This window comes from Diabrotica virgifera, chromosome 2 (genome assembly GCF_917563875.1).
Source record: "Diabrotica virgifera virgifera chromosome 2, PGI_DIABVI_V3a".
NCBI classification, from domain to species: Eukaryota; Metazoa; Arthropoda; class Insecta; order Coleoptera; family Chrysomelidae; genus Diabrotica; species Diabrotica virgifera.
Window position 1 is genome coordinate 67,993,262 of NC_065444.1, and position 10,972 is coordinate 68,004,233.

Consider the following 10,972-nt stretch of genomic DNA (forward strand, 5'->3'; position numbering starts at 1 on the left):
AATTCCTGTCATTTGACATATTCTACATGTTACACTCATTAAAACGCCCATTTGGTTATAAATAGCAGTCTGATTAATTTTTGCATGAGAGATTAATCTCTGTTCGGAGAGTTTAAGTGTGTTCTCTCGCACAACATACATGTGCCGTTTTCGTGGTCTGACCGTTCCAAATTTTTAACCTGTTCCACAATTAAAACTTCCCCTGTTCCAGTCTTCCCATATATCAAAGTTTGTCCGACTAGACACCCTTAAGCTATTAACAAATTTTCAGCTTGCTATTAATCAACTTTTTTTTCATACGCGGGATCCAGACCTATTGTTTTAGAGTCAATAGCATAAAAAATTTCAATGCAAAATGAATGATGAAGAAGTTTTTTTTATAATTTTTTTGTTTTTTTCTGGTATTCAGTATTACCACCTTTAGTCCTTATGCAAGCTTCAGTTTGCGTGGGCACGTTCCTAATAAAATTATCAACATTTTGTTGTGGTAGGTTGCTCCATTCTTTAAGAGCAGCTTGTACTAGCCGTGCGGTGTTTTGTGGATTTCCCCGGCGAGCTATAATTTTTCTTTTAAGCATATCCCACAAATACTCTATAGGGTTAAGCTCGGGTGAGCAAGCAGTCCACTCCAAACAACGGATATCTTCTACTTCAATGATGTCTCTATTCACTCTAATGGTTTGTGGAGCTCCATTATCATGCATGAAAATTAAATTTTCTCCTGTGCACCTCTCCAGAGCCTAACTACAGGTTATCAACTTACCTGTGAGCATTTTAAGTTGATTGGATAAAAATTAAAGGAGTTTTTTTACGGAGATTAATCACAATTCCTCTCCAGAACATTTCACTTCCCCTTGTATATTTGTAAACAGATCTGACAGTTTTCGGTCTTGCTTGTCTTCCTCGACCACTAGGTAGGTACACGATTTCGTGGGTGATCTGATTTTACACAAATCCTGACTTTCTTAAAATAACACATTTTGTCAATTCCCAATGTTCCAGTTTTGGTGGTGAAGACACCAATTTAGGTGATCAATCTTGTGCTGCCAGAATAACTCGGGAACCCATAATAATTGTCTCCTGCTGTATAATTCTTGGTACGAACTCTTCTTCTTATCGTTTCAACTGAAACAGTTACACATGTAGCTTCCAAAAGCTGCAGGTGAGAAATGGTTGGCTGTCCCCCAGCTAATTGGACAATTAAACGATCGTGGCGAGCCGTTATTACTTTTTGGCGACTTTCTCTTGCTTTATTTTTGAGCTTTCCTAGTTCCTGTTACCTAGCATAGGTTTTGGACAGAACGCATTGTGTTACGCCTAGCTCGACAGCTATGTACCTCTGAGAACATTACTTGCTCCACAAGACCAATAATCTTTCGCCGTTGTAAGTTCTATAACCCCACATGAGGCATATTTTCGTTTTTGGACTCAAAAGTTAGTTTATTTATTTTCATTCAATTTGCAACTCAAGCAAATATAACCTATACCGTACCGAGCTGTACTATCTGATTGTCTTATCCATTTGTTTATTTTCACCTTATAACCATAAAAACCTTTATTCTTCGCAACAATAACAAGTTTTTTCAAAAGAAATAAATATTACTTTGAAATACATGGTGATTCCATATTAAGTTTGGTTATGTGTACTTCTAGTATGTATTAAACCTTCTTCTAAAACCAGACTTCTTCCTTGAGGTTTTTCAATAGCAGTAAGTATCTCTAATAATACTAACCATATTCCTTCAAATTGTCTTACAACTTTCTTTTAGCTCCTAGCTTATTTTTAACTATTTTAATACTGAATAGACCTTCTTTTTCATTTTTTAACATACAACATTTGATTTTTTTGTCACCACTTTTTTCAGAGCTTAGTGCTTAATCTTTATTTATTCTCTTTGACGTTGGACCATGTAACTGGAAAACTACAGGGTAAGATTATCTGGTGTTTAGGCTAGCTTCGGTTCAAGTTGAGTGGGCACTTAACCACACTTTCACTCCACCTAAAAGGTCTATTGTGGCTCATTCCGGTTAAAGTCGTAGGTATCTAGTTGATAATGCTCCAATGCATTAAGCCTTATCCTATCCAACCCTGGGCAGTTATACATAACGTGTTCCTCCATGTCGTTGTCACCCTGACAGAATCTGTAATTCTAACTTTCTGTCAGTCTGATTCTGTCCATGTGCCCTCTAGGCTACACTGTCCTGTTAGGAGACCTACGATAATACTTAAATCACTACTATTCATATCTATGTAGATCTTTGGATCTCTTCTTCGAAGGTTCATGTATAAAAGCCTCGGAATATTTGAGACCCATTTAATTTTACCAGTGGCAATGTTTCATCTGTTTTACCCAGTCCGTTATTGTTCTTTTGAATCTGCTTGCTATTCCAACAACAAGTTCTGGGCCTATTAATATTTCTTCTACCCCACCCCTGGCAGGTCCACTTTTTCGTTCCCTTCAATAGCAATATGTCCAGGCACCCAGAGTAAACTTACTTTGTTACTTTTTCCGATCCGAATCAAATTATGAAGACAGATCCGAACTGGAGTCAATACGATTCGATTTCAGTGCCTTTACTGCCGCCTGGCTATCAGATATATTTTGCAGGTTTGTCCCTGCAGTTCGTTGTGATTAGTTTCTACAGGCACATATTATGTATAGCATAAATTTCCACTTGGAAGATAGTAGAGTAATTACCTAGGCTTCCACTAAGGCTTAGCCTTGATTTCCCTCCATATACCCCAGCTCCAACTCCTTCGTCAGATTTTGATGGCCGTCTGTATTGATCTACCGGTACCAGCATTGATCTGCCGTTTTATTTGATTCCTATTCATCCCTTCCTGGAAAGAGGACGGCATATAGAAAAATTACGAATTCATGTAATAGAAATGAAAATGTTTAAAAAATGGATTGTGTGGTATAAAATGAAGTGGAGTGACAAATAGGGATAAAGCTAAGAATAAGTATTAGGATAAGTCAACGGGTGGTAACATATGATGCAAAAATTAGAAGGCAATTTGTGTTTCCAAGTAAGTATATGCTTCGTGTGAATCGTGACGAATTTTAATTTAAGCCATTTTGGTGACATTTTCCCAGTATTTTATATATGAGTAAGTAGTAGATGATCGTAGAAAGGTAAATAGTAAATATACATTATATCAAACCATCAGATACAAAAAGAAATTGTTGGATTCGAAATAAAACCAATTTTTTAAATTAATTAAATTAAATGTTAAATCTAAATTTGCTTGACATACTCTGAGCCAGAAAGACGATATATGCAACAAAATAATTCTGCGTTGGAGACTATAGAATTTGAAATTTAAATATATTTAGCACAAATAGAGAGCCATTTGTCCAATGATGGATGCTCTAGTCCGATAAGACTCTAACTTGTAAATGGAATTGAGGAGGCTGCCTACGCAGCTGTGCTCCGAATTATAAATAAAATAACGATATTTTTTATCACAAATACATGTTTACTGGTTGAAATCAACAAATGGGTTGAATAAAAAAAATGAATAAAAAATCAAGTTGCCGCTAAGAGTATGGCCATCTCAGGCATTACGTTAAATATATTGCAGCGAACAGGAACACCATTCCGTCATAACTGAAGTAGTCTCAACGAACTTCTTTTTTGCAAATTTCAAGACTGTTGGACTAGTAGTGAAGGAATGAGACAAACTAGGCCCCATGTAGCTCCCTACAAATTAAAGAAGAAAGAATAATTAAAGGAAGAGATGCAGATGACATCGTGATTATGGCAAGCTTTGCTGAACAACTCCAATTACTACTAAACAAAACAAACAGTTTCTGTGAAAATATGGACTAAACATGAATATAAAAAGACCAAATACATGATAATAACTAAGAAAACAAGTATTCAAACCAACATATATTTGGGAAATGTACCAATAGAAAAGGTTGATATATACAAATACCTAGGAACCTGGAGTTCAGACAATAATGATCAACCAACAGAAATAAGGACCAGGACAAAAATTGCAAGAAATTTGTTTGTAATAATAAAAACAATTATCTGCAACAAATACCTTAGCTTAGAATTGCGAGTAAAAGCTCTGTAATGCCACGTATTTTGGACACTGCAATAATGACTTGAAAGCTTAACATTGAAGCAAGAACATATAAATAAGCTAGAGTCATTTGAAATGTGGTGTTATAGAAGGGTGCTTAAAATAGCATGACAAAAGAAACACGAAAATATTGCGAGAAATGGGCAAAGAATACGAAATAATAAACACAATAAAAGTAAGAAACTTACAATATCTGGGACACGTAATGAGGGAACAGCGATATGAAATGTTAAAACTGATAATACAGGAAAAGATAAGACGAAGAAGGAGTATAGGAAAAAGAAGGGTTCATGGTTGAAGAATTTAAATTCATTAATGCCTATGGTTGCACCAACAGATATTAAGCTTAAGACGTCCCTAAGCTTAAATGTAAATCCTTATGCTGGTGCCACACTAGCGTCTAATGCCGTTAATAATAATTATCGCATTATTTGACATATTTTTAGTCCAACCCTAACAACACACAACATTCCAGGAATGTACTACCAAAGTTCTATCAATATTTGAATGTCCTGGACATTTAGGGAACATTCGGTGAACATCTGTTTAAATTATTCCTGGAATGTTACCATAAGACATTCTGTGAACATACTACCAATGTTCCTATATTTTAAGTTGCGAAATAATACATACGTGTAACAGATACAACATTACTTATAACATACCAGACAAACTAAGTGACACTTTAGGCCTACAGTGCAATAATATGTCAAATTTAAAGAGTTTCCCAAGTTCAATTAATACAATATTATAAACATACAAATGTAATAAAAATTATTGTTCGCGAATATTCAATTTGGAATGCGATTTTGTTAATAAAAAAAATACTTATAACTTATGCAAAACCCAAGAGAGGCATTTATATTTATTTCTTTTGCGTTCATTTTCAAATTCGCCGTGCATATATTTTTGTGCATGGCGCTTGAGAGGGCATCACGTGACTAAAAACGACCAACCAACGACCTCGCTTCGGCCATCTTGGCATCTTCATCTTGGCCACCTTGCTTTGCCGTGGGTGGATCGTATCGTTGTTTCTATTATTTGTGCTTTTTAAGAATATTTTTTTAATTCGGATACTTTTATAATAGCTTTAATAGTATTATTAACATAGTGAATAAAATGGTGTCCTGTTTTTAACGCAGTTGGAGTAGCAGAAACAAATGTAGATAAAAAAATCTGCAGGAATAACGTTTCAATTATGACAGAAGCTCCAAACAAATGACTGTGAATGAAAAGCCCTATTAAAAGGTTAGTATGCAAATATGTAAACGAAGGCATGCCCTGTATTTCAAAAAATAAATTAATACTATTAATACCCTAATAATACTATTTACAGTGGAACCCCGTTAAGTCGGCCTCCGATAACTCGGAAGTTCGGCTAACCCGGAACGATTTTCATCAGACAAAATAAACATTTTCTCGGTTCGACTGAGTTGTTTACCCAGATATGAACAATACTGTATGCAACTGTACGTAATTTAGATGTACTGTGCATAATATGTATTTCATGTTTTTGCAATAATGAAGTTTATCTGTTAGTATACCGTAATTTATTAGTTTTTACGATATTCTCCAGCTAACCCGGATTTTCGATAACCCGAACCAGCCACGGTCCCGATTAATCCGACTTATCGAGGTTCCACTGTATTCATAAAAAATCTTTTAAGTAACCTAGATATAACAAAGTGAATAAAAGGCATAAATCAGAAGAATTATTATTTTATTTTATAAGTTAATAATTGGTCATATCCATTTATTATTTTAATAATAATTGTGAATAAGCCATAAACTTCGCTTATTCCTAACTAAAATAGTAAATAGAGATAATAACAATAGGATTTGTAAAACTAAAGTAATTCTTTTTGCGTTTTTGCTAATGTATGCCTTTATAAATAGGATGGTAGACCACACACTATAATATGCAGTACCAACTAATGAATACACAGAATATTATAGTCGATTTGCTAAACTCAGTCTCAGTACTACTGAGTCTCAGACACAACTGGCTAGTGATTTTAGTAAATAATTTTGCCAATTTCGTAAAATTGGCAAAAAAAAAATAATAACTAAATAGTTAATAATTACTGTAATTTTGGCAAAATTGGCCAAAAACAAAAAAAATTACCTACTAAAATCACTAGCCAGTTGTGTCAGAGTTTGGGGAACCGACTATACTAATAAACAATTTCTAAGCTGTTTTATAATATTTTGTGAGTCCATTAATCATATTTTTTATTTAAAACTATAATTTGTTAATAATGCTTAGTAATGCATATATTTTGTATTTTTAGCTTTCCAGAAGATCCTGCGAAGAAGACATGAAGTATAGATCAGATTTGTTAATAGAGGAGTATGTTCAAAACACTTTTTAGAAAAAGATATTGACAGAACTTCACTTTCATCTGTTCGTTTAAGAGACTGTGCTGTTCCAATAGCTTATGTCACACAGGTATATGCATTTTTTTTCTTGGTTTTAACATCTTTAAACGCGAAATACGCAATAGCTTATCGAATTGATGCCATGTTATTTTTCTTTATTAAGGTCTTTGTTTATTATTGTGTATGTGTATTAACAACAGAAACATTTTTGGTTATTCTTTTATTTTATTTTATATTTTGTCATCAAGTGTTCAGTCAATGTATGTAGTTTTCTTATGTACACCTTTATGGGTTTATACCTGGTGGATGTATATTTCAATAAATAAATAAATAAATAAATAACCTAATTAATAATACAGTCTGTACAATATAGATACTGTTGTAATTCATTATCTACATCGGAGATCTAAGTTGACATTGTTGCCCAACTGCAAAAAATTTTTGAATTCATTTTAAGTCAAATATATCACATAATTATTGCGAAGTAGATTATACAACAAAACAGATTAATATTCAATGTAAATAAATAAAAACATCAGAAATAGAAAACAAGAATTAAGGTATAATCTTATGTTACAGTTATTAAGGTACCAAGGGTATTATAAGGATAATAACGCTTGAGGTCAATGGTGTTTTTAACAAGGGCCTGAGGGATATACGTTGACCGAAAGCGTTATTATTATAATACCTGTGGTGCCTTCAACGTTTAATGTCTGACTAAATTATTCTTTATATGCGAAAAATTTGAATGAATTTTGAATTGATTAGTTTTTAAATAAGTACATTTACCAGTAACAGTAGTAACATAATTGTGGTAACCATAGTTTTACTTAGGTTGATATTTGTCAACTTGACAGTATCTAAGTCGTTATTTAAATTTAATGCCCAAGGGCGTTATATCATACTTAACAGACTTCGAAATGTCATTATTTGTCAAATAATGTACCAGTAGGACATTAAAGTAAATAATAAAAACAATAAATATAATGAATACTAAATACTTATTTGTTTGTGAAAAATCTATTTCTTTGTGGCTTTTTTGTAATTAACTATTCTAATGAGGAAATAAGCCACAATTTACTTGAAAAAATAATTTTATTAAGGTTTCTACTTCCACGTCGGATGTCGTTGTCAAAATACAAAATGTTCATTATTATTATTTTATTTATTAAATATTATTTATTATTTATTTAAATATTATTTAATATTTATTTTTTTATTATTATTATTTATGCGTATTATTACCTGTAAATAATATTTCTTCTGATTGTTAATTGTAAAGGATAGAAAAATTACCTTTTATTTTATTTTCTTTTAGAATCAGCTGAGAGAAGTGGTCTACAAAAAACCAGAAAGGAAACAGAATATGTGGCTACGAAAAGCAAAAGAAAGGTTTACAAAGCAAATGTGACACATTTTTTTATAATATTTAGGAATGTCAGTAAATTACATTAAAAAATGTATGTAAAGATTTTTTGCAATAAAAATGTTTATATTTATCAAGGATGTATTATTTGGTATGGCCACATATCGTCAGTGATGTGACAATACCTCCTATCTGTTTTTTTCAAGAGATTTGTAAGATAGACTAAAAACTTGTTTCGGCCACCTCCTGTTTTCATATATTTTTTGACTTGTTTTGCAGTAAATAACTATCTATTTACTACAAAAAAGTCAGAATATGTACGAAAACAGAAAGTGACCTTAAAAAATGTTTTTCGTCTCCTGCAAACCTCATGAAAAAACATATAGGAGGTATTGTCACATTACTGACGATATATTTCAGTGAATGTCTAAAAAATATTCTGTGAATGTTCAAAGAACGTTCGTAGACATTCATGGAATGTTCTAACAAGACATTCAGTCTAAAAATTATACTGTGAATGTCCAAAGAACATTCATGGAATGTTCCAACAAGACATTCAGTCTAAAAAATAGACTGTGAATGTCCAAAGAACATTCGTAGACATTCATGGAATGTTCCAACAGAACATTCTAAGAATATTTAAAATGCTGACACAGCACTTTCCTGGGACTTTCCAGGGACATTCGTGTGCATTTGGGGACATTCCAGGAATGTTTTCAATGTCCTGTGTGTACATTCTAGGAACATTCATGGAATGTTTTGTGTTATTAGGGAAATAATGTGATAATTAACGGTATTAGATGCTAGTGTGACCCCAGTATTAAAACATAAGTTAAGCTTAGCTAAGCTAGAGCTTGAGATCTGTTGGTACAATCAGGCATAAAAGAATTCATTGGTTTAAATGCAGTTTAATAGAACTCTTCAGAGAGCGGTAGATGGAGTAAAGATGGTTATGCTGACCTCCAATCTCCCACATAACAATGATGTTCGTATCATGTTCTAAGCATATACTACCAACATTCGTCGGAGTATATTCTGTTTAATATATGCGTAGTACAAGCATAGCATGTACCTTAAAAAACATTCTAAATTTCATGTTCTTTGCATATACTTTAAAGTATATTCTCGTACCGAATATACTGAGTACATTCGTGTACGTAGTAACTCGGAATATTCGTAAAAGTTTATTCTTAGAATATACCTTTATCGAATATTCTTAGCACATACTTATAAGTACATTCTTAACACATACTTATAAGTAGATACTATTCTTAGAATATACCTTTATCGAATATTCTTAGCACATACTTATAAGTACATTCTTAACACATACTTGATAAGTAGATACTTTTAAAATATCTTAAAAATAATATGTATGTATAGTATAGGAAGTTTATCAACGTTATATTTTAGAATAATTAATAAAATTTATGTACAGGCGGAAAAATGAAAGAATACCCATGAACGAACATATAAAACACGCTGTATTTTCCTGTCACCGTGTCACAAAGAAAATTGTCCAGTGCAAGTACATGTAACAATAATTATTACATGTACTTGCGCTGGCCAATTTTTTGTGTGACACGATGACAGGAAAACACAGCGTGTTTTATATGTTCGTTCATGGGTATTCTTTCATTTTTCCTACTGTATGTAGGTAGTATTGGACGAATTTCATTTCAAAATTGTTGTATGGTAAAAAAATTTAAACATTAATTGTATTAACGTTTACATAGATACTATTAAAAATTCGTTTTCATAATTGAAATGACTTTACCATTTCGAGTTTATCATGAATCATGAGTATTTTTATATCCTTGGAATTTGAATTTAGGTACATTTCGCAGAACCAAAACGTGCCAAACTGCACAACCAAAGGCTTTGGCGTTGCCAACCGTCGAGTAAGCTTTTTCCGTCAACTTACCTTAAAAATTCCCACTTTTATAAAAAAAACTTCCCTCCTGTTTACAAAATCTGAGAAGATATGTTTAATTATTTTCAAATATTTTGATTTTTTCTTAATATTTTACAATTTGGAATGGATAAGTTACCTTTTGAGTTAACTTTTTCCTTTTATCACCTTTTATGTTGAAAATTCCCGCAAAAAGGGAAATTTCTCTCCGTTTGGCAACACTGACCACCGATGTTATTCCACAATACAAACATTCATATCCCCCATCTGACCATTTCTTGAATGGATCAGGGATAGGAAAAAACCGTAAAATATGAAAAAGAAAACAGGCATTGATTTCATTATTTGTATCATCTATGGATCTATGCAGTGTTGAGGATGAAGACGAATGATGTAGTACTAGGACTAAAGAACATACATACAATATCTTTATTGTAATATCTTTATTTTGTTTGCGGTGCTTCAAAATACATAAAATATAATATATTTTGGTAACTCATTAAATAGGTAAGTACATATAAGTATTATATAAATTTTAGTTACTTATGCATAGTTTAGTTTAGCTAAATATATAATGATTTATATAAATGACTAAAATTTATAAATATGTACTTACTTTTTAAGTAATATTGTAGAATGTAGGTACTAACTACATTCTCATTTGCAATTAAAATATGTAAATATAATAAGTATTTGGTAGAACCAGTAGAACCTAAGATGAGATTAGGTGATGCTGAAAACATACTTCTAAGCAATATAGCACTTGATAGCACTTTCTTAGAATATTCTTAAAAATATATATTCTTCCCATACAAAGATGTGCGGTAGTAGGTACGTTCTAAGTATATAAATAGAAGGTTTATAGCACTTCCTTGGAATATTCTAAAAAGTACCTTCTTGGTATAAACTAAAAATATGTGCGGTAGTATGTTCTAAGTATACACATAGAAGGTTTATAGCACGTCCTTGGAATGTTCTAAAAAGAACATTCTTGGTATATACTGAAAAGAAGTGCGGTAGTACATTCTAAGTATATACATAGAACGTTTAAGTACTGTAATGTAGTATATACTCAGTATGTGCTCTGCACATTCTCAATGGTAATTACGCATATTCTCAGTATATACTTTTTCTGAAAAGTATGTTCTATGAATCTACTAAGAACATGAAATTGTTATGTGGGCTCTGATTGGGAGACACTTAAAGAAGAAAAAGAAAC

At 32.1% G+C, this 10,972-nt stretch overlaps 1 long non-coding RNA gene across 1 annotated transcript; it reads left to right on the plus strand.

Moving 5' to 3' along the window:
• Positions 1 to 5,099: 5,099 nt before the first annotated feature.
• Positions 5,100 to 7,974, plus strand: LOC126880055 (uncharacterized). The gene is made up of 3 exons (XR_007696390.1): positions 5,100 to 5,344; positions 6,388 to 6,545; positions 7,794 to 7,974. It is a non-coding gene; the product is annotated as an uncharacterized LOC126880055 (long non-coding RNA).
• The last annotated feature ends 2,998 nt before the right edge of the window (positions 7,975 to 10,972 follow it).